Raw genomic sequence first — 13,600 nt, 5'->3', positions numbered from 1 at the left:
AAACTTTACTGAGTGTTTCCCCCCCTGTCTAAATATAGATGTTCAGTCTTCAAATGCTATGATTTTTAAAGTACACTGATGTCATAATTTATCAAGAATCTCAACATATCTGAAAATGACTTTGCCAGAGAAACACCCAAGTTGCAACAATTTTTTAACAAAGACCGATTCTTAAAATAACTTGGGTGTAGAGTTCTGTACAATTAGACTACTTTTGTATCAGGCGTGTGTCTTTGTTTCAGAGTCAATACATTCCCCATGGGTAGGTCTTACTAAGTCTGTATGTTTCAAGCCTCTCCCTTCTTTTGATGAAAAGAGGTGGGAGCGGGGAGACAAAATATGATAAATTGAAGCTGCTAATTTTGTACTACATCCCCAAACTTCAATATTCCTTTTTTCCTCATTTAATTTACATATTACATTGCTGAAACTTTGAATATAACTTTCTGTTGAATTATTTGTGTTTGTTTCAAGAAGACATGTTAAAAAGATGACAAGCCGGTTGTTTCTTCCTTTACTGCTTATATTGGCTGTTGCTCATACCACGATGATGACAGAGTTTGTTACTTAAGAACAAGGATGGTTGAGGCGCAGTAAAGGTGCTGTCTCAGCAGCTGGCAGTGAGTCACAGCAGACTTGGGCTGTTTGACAGGAAAGGAAAGACTAGCCAGGCTAAGTAGCCAGGCTATAAGCAGTGGCCTAAGTTTGAGTCTGGGGCAAGGCAGTAAAAGAATCGGAGTTGTCCCAATGGGTTGGCATACCCACCCCCCAAGCTCTGATAGGCAAGGCAAGCTTACCCACGAGACTCCTTTGCTTTGTGAGAAAGTTGAGCATGCAGATGCACACTGTGTCATGCAGAGGGTAGATCTTTCCCCAATGACAGCAGCACCAAATGCTGGGTGGCCAGCTCTGACTCCATCCCTTTGCCCCCAGCAGTTGGTTGATGCTCTCCCTGGATTCCATTGATTCTCCTCTCTCCCTGGGAGAGAAGAGTGGAGGTGGGAGTTCTGCTTCCCCGTCCAGAGCAACCATATCCTGGGAGAAGAAAGTACCTGTCTCCTCCTGCCTCTGTTCCTTGTTCCTTGGATATAGCCCCACCCTCCATTCCCCCCCCCCACCTCATCCATCTCCACCTGTCATTCCACACCTAAACCCGGTGATCCTCAAGACACATGCCACTCCTTGATGTTTGACTGAAGCATTAGTCACTGGAGGACTTGTGCAGTTTTGTGCCTGCCTTTCTGTCTGTTGAGTTGCACCAAGTTAGAGAGCTGAAAGTCCAATAGTGTTTTTAGAACTCTCCTTATCCTTGATGTGCAGATGATCAGTGACAGGAGACGGGGGACTCTGTGACTCGATCTCTGGGTTAACGGTCTATGCCTGAAACGCAGGGTGCGCTATGATCTGTGCATCCTGCTCCACATCATCAGAGATGTTTTGTGTATGTGATATGATGGGAGGTGCAATATGGAATCTCCTTTCAACTCATGCATTGCCCATGTGTCCAACATGCTGCTCTTCTTAAGTTGCTGGACTCTCAACAAGTATCAGCCCCAGCCAGTATGGCCAGTGGTCAGAGATGATGAGAGTTGCAGCCCAACATTTAGAGGGGAACAGGTTGTTTAGTCATGATCTAGTACAGTGGTACCTCGAGTTACAGACGCTTCAGGTTACAGACTCTGCTAACCCAGAAATAGTACCTCAGGTTAAGAACTTTGCTTCAGGATGAGAACAGAAATTGCACGGTGGCCGCATGGCAGCAGCAGGAGGCCCCATTAGCTAAAGTGGTACCTCAGGCTAAGTACAGTTTCAGGTTAAGAACGGACCTCCAGAACGAATGAAGTTCTTAACCCAAGGTACCACTGTATAGTACAATGCAGGAATATTTTAGGGGACCAGAAAAGGAGATGGTGTCCCTTTTCTCTGCTGAAACTTCCCCTACTCCACAAGCCCTAAATAGTATTTTAAAACTTTAATTTCCTGGTAGACGGAGTCCTGAGCAGAAATATTTCGGTTTGGGGTTGGGATGCGGTAATATTGGGGATTCCCACTTCATATCATTGTAATTTTGAACATCAAATCTGTCTTAGACTTACATTTTGTTTGTATTTTATTGTGGGTTTTAACCGATAATGTTATATTTTTGGTGTATCTTCTGCATATCACCTTGAATGCTAGTTGACTTAGCAATTAGTAATTGATAGGAATAAACAATCAATTCACTTCATATTCCTCTTCTGTGAAATGTTCTGCATCGTTTGAGGATATGTTCTCTCCCCCCCCCCTTGTGTTTTAGATGGCTTATTAAAACGTTGTTTGTTTTATTTATGCTTAACTTTACTTCAAATAGTGTGAATAAACTACCGGTATTCACATAACTATATACGCAACTTTAAACCGACAAATTAACACACTGAAATGCAACACTATCTCCAGAACTAAAAGGAAAACCCCAAACCCCAAAATCACCTAAGATATTTCCATTTGAACGAGAAGCAGGATAATAAACCAATCCTTTTGATAGCAGCTTGCCATTAAATGTCTTCACATGCAGCACACGCTATTTACGGTAATCTTATCACCTTCCTTGCCTGGAAACTAAGTTTAGAAACAGGTGAGTCTCTACTCTGATGGGGATGGGCTTTCCAACACCTTGCATAGCTTTCAGCTGCTTCAGAGGTGCTGGCTTGTCGAACTGAAGGAACTTTCCCCCTCTTTTTGCCTTCCTCTTTTTCTACAGGGATTTTAGAAGCAAGTGGGCGTGGTTTATTCGTGCCTCCTTAGAGGCAGGGAATAAATACTGTCAACTTCCACGCACACTTTCTGTTATTGGGGAAGCATTCTTTCTCTTCTCCAGAAAGGAAGAGAAAGCAGAATTTGGGTGGAGATTGTGTCGCTTTTGGAGGCATTTCCATGGGTTGTTCCACAGGCGTAGCTGTAAACATGGGGAGAAGAACTGGAATAAGAGCTACCGGCAACTTAGGAAGCGGCTTGTAATGTTCTGTTTAAATAGGACTTTGAACCGTGTTTTCCCTCCCGCCCCTTCCATGTACTAAGAGGAGAGTAAAAGTGCTCTTTGTATTCCATGCTTGGAGCTGACTTCAGAGCCATACACCAGAACGGCTGCTGGTGAGGCACCTACTGCTGGAAAAATACCTGAGGTAAGTCTAGTTACGTGGCTTACCTGCGGCATGCAGCTAGAGACATTAAGAGTATAGAGGGGTCTGAGGGCGGGAGTGTGTATGGGGGTGTTTTTTTACCATTGACTGCTTAATGCAGTTTCTGTATTTCCAAACTTTAAAATTCTTACAAGTAGAAGTAGTAAATATGTAAGGGTTTGGAAGATAGATTGGCGCTTTCTGCCTTTGAGGCCTGTAACAAAGCAGAAAAATACTGCGCAAATTTTGCATAGTTTTGTGGCATTAAGATTGCAGCCCTGCTCATACGTACCTAGAAGTAACTCCCATGGAGTATAGTAAGACTTAGATTTTGAATGAAAAATGCATAGGAATAGGCTGTAAGTGCATTCTTTTGAGCTTCTCCAACCTGAATACTGATTTTGCTTGTGACCTTTGCTAGATTAACATGTGTTTGTTTGTTTGTTTGTTAATGTATGAATAAAAATCCATTAGCAAAAGCTTCAGGGAGCATACTGGAATTTGTTAAGTCAGTCTTAGGATTTTAATATTTGCTTATTTTCAGAAATATTACAGTGGTTCTTCCTTTATTATTGAGCCTGTTGAAATCAATACAGAACAATCAATAGCTAATATTGGCTAAGAACTATTATCTGACCCAATTTATAGTAGCAATAAGCTATGGCCAAGAAAACGGTCTCTCTCTCTCTCTCTCTCTCTCTCTCTCTCTCTCTCTGTCTGTCTCTCTCTCTCTCTCTCTCTCTCTGCCTTCCTTATTAGTAACATCATAGTATTAGAGAGTCCATAGAACAAATGTGGGGTAAAAATAACTTAACTTTCTGCTACATTTCAAAAATTAATATTAAGCAACATGCATTATTATATGAGGGCAAGCTGAAGGTTGATTGGAATCTTCCAGTGGAATTTAGTAGTTTGGGTAGGGATTTTTGACTCTCAGCTGTTTTAGCAACAACAAAATGTGCCCCTTCCCTTAATATTACATACAAAATAATCGAGGTTGCTGAGAAGACTAAAGGCTTTCTTTTCTGGCATGGGTGAGAACGAAGTGAAAGGACCTTAGTATGTATGAGGAGTGCTGAATATTCCTACTGAGCATGTTCTCAGAGGTATCCTGTTAATAGCTGGCTTCCCGAGGCACGATTTGACCCCCAACTCTGATTGTTAGACCTCTTGGCACCCAATAATATTTCATTTATAAGCCAGCAATTCACAAAGTATTTCTGGAAAAGATGTAGCAGAACTGTTGGTGGGGCTGTACTGGATGAGGATACTTGCACTTTACAACATATTTACTTATTTTTGCATTAATAGCCTTGTTGAGGGTTATAGGCAATAAGGGCTTTCTTTTTCTTTTCATATGAAGGAGCATTTACTCATGCGAGACCATGACTAAAATGATGCTGTCCAGACAGAGCTTTACCACTTCGATGAGAATAAGATAGCTTGGTTGGTAGAGCATGAGGCTCTTTAATTTCAGGGTTGTGGGTTCCAGCCCCACGTTGGGCAAAAGATTCCTGCATTACTGGGGGGTTGGACTAGACAGCCCTCTTGACTCCTTCCAATTCTATGATTCTACTTTCTAGAAGTAGAAAGTAGAGAGTGTATCAGATTTTCTCCAAAAGGGGTGTCCTTTCCCCCATTCTTAGTGGAGACATTACACACATACACCCCAGAACACACATATTTGCCAAAGTTGCATGGGATGCTGGCCTCCTTTAGTAACCAAGAGTCACATGAGACAGCCTTGTACTCTGGAGTGTGTTGCCTGTCAGAGAATCACCACCCTGCAAGGAACCTGTCTTCTGTGTGTCAGGCCGGCAAGGATGCCAGGAGACTGGTAGATGTCTTGTTTGGGAGAGTTGATCACTTCAGGTGGAGAAGCTTAGCATTCCCCTTTCTTCCATTGTCTGGTTTGTAACCACGTAGTAAGTACAGTTGTGCACATCTTGGGCAAACCAGCTCTTTCTTGCAAGTTGCTGGCCTGCTAGTGACAGGGCTGTTGGAGCAAAGGCAGTGTTGCTAGCATTCTTTCTAACATGTTGAGCAATAATTTCAACACAGAGATGGGCACTGTATTGCATTGCATTCCTAGTGGTATCTGCAAACCAAAGATAATCCCGAATAACTCTTAAAGCAATATAATAATTATGATGAATTGCGGCAGCAGGTGGTTGCGAGACATGTGAAATTAAACACACACACAAAGCCAGGAAAGCAAACACCCCTCCCAACACTCCATGCCTTGATTCCTACATTTAACTCCTTTTTTGTTTGTTTGTTTGTTTATCGCAAGCACTAATTCGCCATCATATTTCTTTCTCTGTCTCTTTCTCTCCCACTCCCTCCCGGTTACTGGAACAAAAGTCCAAAATGCTGTCCCTCGTAGCCAAATGACAAGGGGCAATGGGTGGAGAAGTTAAAAAAGAAAGAAAGGTTTATTTCAAAGCTGCAGCTGTGAGTCTCGGTTTGGATATCTCCAAAAGAACCAGTGGCTTATGCCTGCAATCCAGCTCCTCTTAGAGGCTGAGGCTGGCAGATCGCTTGAGCTCAGGAGTTCAGGGCTGCTGAGAGCTCTGCTGATCAGGTGTCTGCACTAAGTTCAGCATCTCCTCAACGTGTACAGCCTCACATTTTAAACTCACTTATGTAATTTATGGTTTTTCACTTCTCAACTTGGACCAGTCATCAGGTATCAGCAGAAGCTATCTCACATGACTTTTGTGAAGATATAGGAGGTATAGAATGGTTGCAAAACAGGGCTTGGTTCTTGTATTTTAGGCATCGCGTTCTGCTTCCTTTCACCAAAGTGATGTATCTTCGTAAATGGACACATTTTGTTCATCTCCCCACCCTCCACCAGAAAAATTTAAAGGCCAAAAATTTAAAAGTCACATTTTGCAAACAATCACTCAGAACACATTAAAAGGTATTTGCTGTGGTGTGCGTAATTTCAGGTTCTGCTCATGCACATAAATCCAAATGGCATGTTTGCAAACATTGGGGAGCAACTTCAGGCACACAAATATATATATATATATATATATATTTGCTTTCGTAGATTTTCACGGGTACAGGAATGCAGGTTTTGGTGTCCTCGGGTGTCTTCCCGTGTAAAAGTTGGGGTGTCTAGGCGACGTTTCGACGAGGTCTCACTCGTCATCTTCAGGCTGGTGCTTTCGGCTTCTTGTTACTGGAACAGAGCAGGATCTCAGTGTTTGAGTTCCTATAAATACTGTAGAGGGGGTGTGGTGTATAGCCTCCAATGTTCTGGGCAGAGAGGAAGTTCCCAGGCTAGTGTGCCTTTTCTTCTTTTGTTCCTTAATTACTTGAGAGATATCTTGAGTGATTTCTTGAGTGATATCCTGAGTACCACTTAGGTGGGTCATTAGGTGTGGATTTGTTGTTAAAGTCTTTGTGTCTTGACCTCTTGAACTTTGTGAAGAGTTTTCCTGAGAAGATGGCTGTACTATACGAATAATCATGGAAGCCATCGAGATAGAGAAACACCCTCACAACATGAACAAGCGTGACGACACATCCCGCTTGCCAGACATCTGGAAATTAGCCCTCCCCACAAAAACTGACACCAGATCCAGAGGCACACAGAACGCCAACACCAATCAACCACACCAGACCCAAACCCAGACCCTCTCCACAGATGAATTACAGACACCATCCAGTAGCCAATCCATGGTGGCACCTCCGGATGCTGCACCCCCCTGCAATCCCTACACAGATCTGGCTGACACAAGCCACAAAACCACAGCTCGCCCCTATACACGAAGCCAAGCCAGAGCACAACTAAGTATAGTACAGCCATCTTCTCAGGAAAACTCTTCACAAAGTTCAAGAGGTCAAGACACAAAGACTTTAACAACAAATCCACACCTAATGACCCACCTAAGTGGTACTCAGGATATCACTCAAGAAATCACTCAAGATATCTCTCAAGTAATTAAGGAACAAAAGAAGAAAAGGCACACTAGCCTGGGAACTTCCTCTCTGCCCAGAACATTGGAGGCTATACACCACACCCCCTCTACAGTATTTATAGGAACTCAAACACTGAGATCCTGCTCTGTTCCAGTAACAAGAAGCCGAAAGCACCAGCCTGAAGATGACGAGTGAGACCTCGTCGAAACGTCGCCTAGACACCCCAACTTTTACACGGGAAGACACCCGAGGACACCAAAACCTGCATATATATATATATATATATATATATATATATATATATAAACCAACTGCTGTAAGCAAAGTAGTTCTCTCTGCCAGTCTTCTGTCAGTTTTGTAAATGTGACGGTTATATGTTACAGCAGTGGTCTGGAAACTGGTTTTCTGTGGCTTTACTGTCCTGACGGAAAGTTTTAAAGGCACAGCCCTATGCAGGCCAGGCAAATCATTGTGGGCCTTCCTGTACAATTCTTTTTCCTCCAGATGATTCTGTTTCCTTTATCCCAGTACCATGGGATAAAGCCACAAAAAGTGTTTACTCTGCCACTGTTGTAATGTATAAACTGAGCAGCAAAGCCACCACAGATGCATTGGCATCCCACGATAACTCTTGCTCTCACTCTCGGCTCTCCTCCCACCGAACCCACCATCTCCTGTGCAGTTTTGAAGAAGAGGAGCTTGAATACGTGAAGTTCATACAGGACAGGGGGACACTGTTCTCCCCCAAAAAAGGGGGGGGGAGGACAGTCACGTTTTTCTAGGGATGGATGGCAACCCTATCTGGATAGCACCTCTTTCTTCACCTGCTACCCGGTATATTTGCTACCCTCCTATCTGTCTCTGTGCCTTATACTTTTAATTTCCAAGGAAGTAGAAACACACAGCCCCATCCTATACATGTACAATCAGAAGAAAGTTTTACCCTCCACATAGGCATGCGAAGGATTCTCTTCCGTTTCATTTAATGGTTGGTCAGATTTTGTGGCACATACAGTGGTACCTCGGGTTACATACGCTTCAGGTTAGACTCCGCTAACCCAGAAATATTACCTCAGGTTAAGAACTTTGCTTCAGGATGAGAACAGAAATTGTGCAGCGGCGGTGCAGTGGCAGCGGGAGGCCCCATTAGCTAAAGTGGTGTGTCAGGTGAAGAACAGTTTCAGGTTAAGAACGGACCTCCGGAACGAATTAAGTTCTTAACCCGAGGTACCACTGTAGTTTGTAAAATGGACCCCACTCCCATGACTTGAGTTAGAAATGGATGTTAGCAGCTATACCATCATTCTATATGGTACAAATTGAGTGGTCGGTTGCTTGCTTTCTAAAATAGATTGAAATCTTTGATAAAGTAACTTCATTTAGACATGTGCAAAATCGACTATTTCCTGCAGCAGTGCTTAGTGAGATAGTGTCTTTTAAAGCAATGTTATCTGAAGGTATCTGCAAAATGGTTTTGTATTTGGAAGTTTTGGTTTAAATGAATGACAGGGGATACCGTGCCATAGATTATGATGCCCATAGCTAGACTTATCAGCATTAGGGAGGAAGTGGCAGTTCTGCTTGCTTTCAGAAGTTTAAGATATACAGCGAAAGCCTTTTCTATTGGTACCCTAGCAGCTGTTGGTTTGGTGTCTGACTACTTGGGCAAGGAACTTCTTTCTCGTGGTACTAGACTATAGAATACTCTCTTTAGGAAATTTCACCTGGTGCCTATTTTAATATTTCATTGTCAGGCAAGAACCTTTTAAAACAAATTCCAGACATTTTAATCTGATCTGGGCTTTTAAATATATATTTGTCCTGCTGTTGTGCTGCTCCTCTAAACTGTGTAATTTTAATATTCTCATTTTCATTGTATTTTACATTGTACTGGGAATTTATTGAAGTGTAGGATGTAAATCCTTGAAATAAATTGTGTGCACTAAAAATTTCAGGCTGTGGTAGAAGTCTTGGGCACGATCTAGTAAAAGTTGAGTACCCTGGATTACTATTGATTTTAACAGAAAAAAACCCACACATATGCTGAAATAAATGGGGTTTAAAAGTGCTTAACTTTTCCTGAATCTAAGCCCCTGGCATTGCAGGTTATATAAATAATTTATCATCTCCCCACCTCCCCAGAATATGTTCCTTTTGTCTCTTTAAGGCCACAGCACAGTTTACATCTACTGCAAGCTTCTGTGCAAGCACAGAACTACTCTGCACCACACATTAAATTTCAGTAGAACACTGCTGGTGTATTTCAAGGGATATCGCTAAATAAACTGGGTATCAAATCTTTAAACGCCATCAAATATAAACATTGCTGGTTTTCTTCTCTCGAACCCTCCTGCAGCTGAAACTGTGTGTGCACGCCAACTGTCTTCGTTTATAAACTTTTGTAAGGCAGGTTTCCTGCATTCTCTGCTAAGTGCTGTCTCACTCAGTGTAAGTAAAATATTGCAGATGACAGGCAGATGTCTTGTTCTTCTCACACTGGTGCTGGTGCCACTCATTTCCTGTTTGCCTTGTCGGGGTGTTTCCTGAAGCAGCCAGCATGTCTGTCATGTAGGAAGCAGAAAAGCTAAAATAGCACAGACATTCCCAAATGTATCGCTATCTGGATGCGTTGCTTGTGAGGGTGTACATTGGTCTGTCTCTGACCCCCCCCCCCGCCTTGTGTCTTCAGCCTTACACCTCAGCTGATTCCCTAATCTTTCCAGCTTATTCAGCTGACTGCAAAGGGGCCAGGCAGTCGTTTAAATTGCAAAACTTCCCAGATTGCTGGCATGCAATTCCCTTCAAACGACACTCATTATTTTAATAATAATAATAATAATAATAATAATAATAATATTTTTCACTATTATCCCGTAATATTAATAAAACAGAAATTTATGCATGGAACCATGACTTTTTTTATTGTTGCCATGTTTATTTCTGCCTTATCTTGAAAGTGCAAGAAAGAGAAGCTTGTAATTCTGAACTCCTGTTTACACCAAATAAATCCGTCTGTACTTATTTATTTGGATAATGCTGCTGATTCAACAAAGCAAGATCTAACAAACTGATTTAAAAGATTAAAAGTATTTTGTATAGAAAAAAAATTCCTACTGCCTGTTAGCTTGTTTCTTTTCCTTTCCTTGCTTTTCTGGTGGCAGTCTAATTTCATTCCTTGTTTTCCTTAGTGAAAGGTACATTTAGGGTCAACCTAGAATTGATGCCAGTAGATATAATTTTGAATGCTATGATTGGGACCTCCCTTCTCATAGCTATATAACACCCCTGGCTACTGCTGGGCTGTGGTGTCAGTCCAGATTGGGACTGCCACAAGCAGGATTTATTTAACCCAGTGTTTTCTTAGTTCTCTCCTGGGGTTGACTGCAGCTTTTTTTCTTTGCTGGGCTACACGTGGGGCTTGCAAGAAAATGTTGCGGCACGTAAATGCTCCTGTTCAGAGTTCCTGCCTGCCTGCTTGCCAGCTAGCTAGCTATGACCTTTCTGAGGATATTCCATGGATGCTTTAATTGAGATTCCTGCATTGCAGGGAGTTGGGCTAGATGACCCTCAAGGTCCCTTCCAGCTCAACAATTAGCTATAGTGATTCTATTATTCCTCCCTTCTAAGTCTGCTGGATCCTCCATTGGGTTATCTTTCAGGGGTCCTGCCCGTTAAGCCCCCACCCCCACCCCGCTAAAGTTTTTTCTATTTCTGCAAATGCTTTGGTTCCAAGAAACCTGCTGATAACCTCCCTCTTGTGTGTGGATGGTGCTGTTTTAGCTGCGTAATGATAGCTAGTTGGAGAACGCGTTTGCTGTTAGTATGTATGTTGATTGATCTGCAGTCATGCAACACTGCAGAAGTTCAAGTGCGTTTTAAAAACTGCAGGAGCCTTTTAATTAAATGGCCGAGATGCTAACAGTTGGAGCCTCACTGTTAGTGGCTCTCTTCAGCAATGGAATCGGGCAACAAAGGCTTACACAGTGGATTTTTTCCCCCAAGTTATTGCAGGGTCTGACACACTTTCCTTAGGTGCCATAACGACACTGGCTGAAAGCATGGATATCTGTGACAGATTTGGCTTTAACCTGCTGCTCAAAGCATGCTTTTTTGGCCTTTTGAAGTAAGAAAATGTCATTTGGACTTGGAGCCAGCTGAAAAGCGTTTCTGTTTCCAGGACTGCTGCTGTCCAAAGGTCATATTATCGGATCTGCGGAGGGGTCAGTGCCAATTGCTTGGAAAGAAGCAGAGAGCAACTGGTGGAGCTGGCTTCTGGCTTCAATGTGGTACAAAAAAGGGTTTTCCAGCATTCTGTTAAATTATCAGCTTAATTATCATGCTTTACGGGGCCAATCACTCTTCCCTTCAAAGGTATAAAAGCTATTTAAGGGAAATACTTGATGCATAGCTGCATAGGAAACTCCTTTATACAGAGTTAGACCAGTGGTCCATCTAACTGTTGTCTGCACTGATTTGGAGGGGCTTCCCAGTGTTTCAGACGAGGAATCTTTTACAGACCTTCCTGGAGAGTCCAGGGGTTCCTTCAGGATTAGAGGGAAATGTTTTCCTTGGCTGGAAGTAAAAAATTAAAAAAAGGGCACACACTACCCCATAATCAATGGAACTTGTTAGTCATTTACAAGAGAGGAATAACACAGTCCTTTACTGCGGTTTACTTTATTGCTTATTCATAATACTAGAACCTGGAGCAATCCAATGAAGCTGAACATTGGAAGATTTGGGATGGAAAAAACGAAGTACTTCTTTACACAATGCATGGTTGAACTATGAAATGTGCTTCCGATACCAAAGATTCGAATTTTATAGAAAGTGATATGTGTGTGTGTTGGCGCATGCAAACCTGTTTTTAAAATTTATTTTAGAAATCCTTAAGTATTCAGTTTAGGTTTTATTTTATCGCATGGAATAGGTCGGAATTGGCAGAAAGCAAGCAGGTGGGAAGGAAATTGCAATTTGTATGTCGATAATCAATAAGGGCAGGGGATTGCTTTCCTATCCCAAGAACACAGGTATCCATTTGTCGTGCAGCATTTGCCAGATCCTGCTTACACAGAAATTCATTGGGTGACCAGAAACACCTCACACTGTATCAGAGACGGGAGGGCAGTGCTTGGCTGAATGTGAGAGGAGGGGGAGAAACAGTAGAGGTGGGAAATAGCTGTCTTCCCAGTCCCTCATCCAGTGTGTTGTAGCTTTGCCCCAATCCACCCATTCTACAAGCTTGGGGAAAGTTGCAACTTCCTTTTAAGGCAAAAAAAACCCCTCCTCTTCTTTTAAAGCAAAGGTCTAATCTCAGGGATTAGAACTTCCCCAATCCTTCCTAAATTCTCCGTACACACACACACACACACACACACACACACACACACATATATATAAGTCTATAGTTCTCCTGTTTACTTTGTTTACATTGAAGTTCTAAAGAGAGAAATTCCCATGAGGCACTCCAGGCTGTGGTTGTGCATCTTTAATATTATGCATTATTATTTTTTTAGCTTTATGCCCTTCTCTGTCCTCAAGGCTCTGGGAACTTCACATAAATATTTATAATTTTTGCCTTTCTAAAAATAGTGTCTGGAGAAAGAACAAAGAAATGGCATCCCTCCTTCCAAATATTCAGTAAATGCTTTCAAAATAGTCAATGACTAACCATTGTGAGAAAGAAGATAATGAACTAGATGAACCTTTGGTCTGATCCAGTGGGCCCCTTATGCGCCTTTTCCTAATGGAGCTCATGGTATAGTGTTAAGATCACAAAAAACTCACTGTCTTTTGTAACAGTATACGTACATAATTTTACTTTTGTACGCTGCCTTTCCGTAGTTAAAACCACGCTCAAGGTGGCTTGCGACTACATACACAGCAAAAGTAGCCATCAACAAAAAATTATAAAGCATTAAAAAGTACACAACCAAATTAAACAGTTTCCATATAAATCATAATAAGATCTAAAATAAAGATACAAAAAAATCAATATCAAAAACAGGAACAACCGCACTCCCAACCAAACCCCCTAGCAATACCCCAACCCAAGAATCTGTTCAGCAGCCTCAGCTTTTGTAGCTGGAGTCAGTCTGGGCCTGCCCTCCCAGGCCAGGTGGGAAAAGATCTGTAAGATAGGGAGCAAGTCTTCCAGGACTCACAGCCAAGATGTAGGTGGATGATGATCAGAGGACATACCATGTTGACAGTTGTGTGATAATGATTCATTATTTTCATAAATTGGCATTTTTTTAAATTTAAGAAATAAACTAAGGACTGCATTTGGAAAAACCGTCTTCAGAATGCTATGAATTGCCCAGTTGGTTGGTTTTTATCTTCTTCTCCCATGCACCATTCATTTGTTTTCCCACACTCCTTTTAGAATTACGTTTCTAAATATAAACACTGAAGTTTCACATAACTCAGTACTGTATTCTGTTTGTGGTTTGAAAGTTTTCTTTTCAGAGCTTTCTGAATCAAGATGAGCTTTGTGTTGCATGTCAATT

The 13,600-nt window shown here is 42.0% G+C and overlaps 1 protein-coding gene across 5 annotated transcripts in view; it reads left to right on the top strand.

Annotated features, from left to right (window-relative positions):
- COBLL1 (cordon-bleu WH2 repeat protein like 1) overlaps positions 1 to 13,600 on the top strand; it is an 83,136-nt gene that overhangs the window by 38,940 nt on the left and 30,596 nt on the right. Inside the window, exon 1 of one of the 5 annotated variants that reach the window (XM_081870774.1) lies at positions 3,036 to 3,161. The exons of the other annotated variants lie outside the window; for them this stretch is intronic. The gene's annotated coding sequence lies outside the window, so the exon portion shown is untranslated. Of the gene's footprint in view, positions 1 to 3,035; positions 3,162 to 13,600 lie in introns of those variants that run through there. 5 annotated transcript variants of the gene reach the window in all.

Source organism: Podarcis erhardii (genome assembly GCF_964252035.2).
Source record: "Podarcis erhardii genome assembly, chromosome: 1".
In the NCBI taxonomy this organism is placed as follows: Eukaryota; Metazoa; Chordata; class Lepidosauria; order Squamata; family Lacertidae; genus Podarcis; species Podarcis erhardii.
The sequence above is the reverse complement of the archived record's forward strand: the minus strand, read 5'-3'. Positions and strand labels throughout refer to the sequence as shown.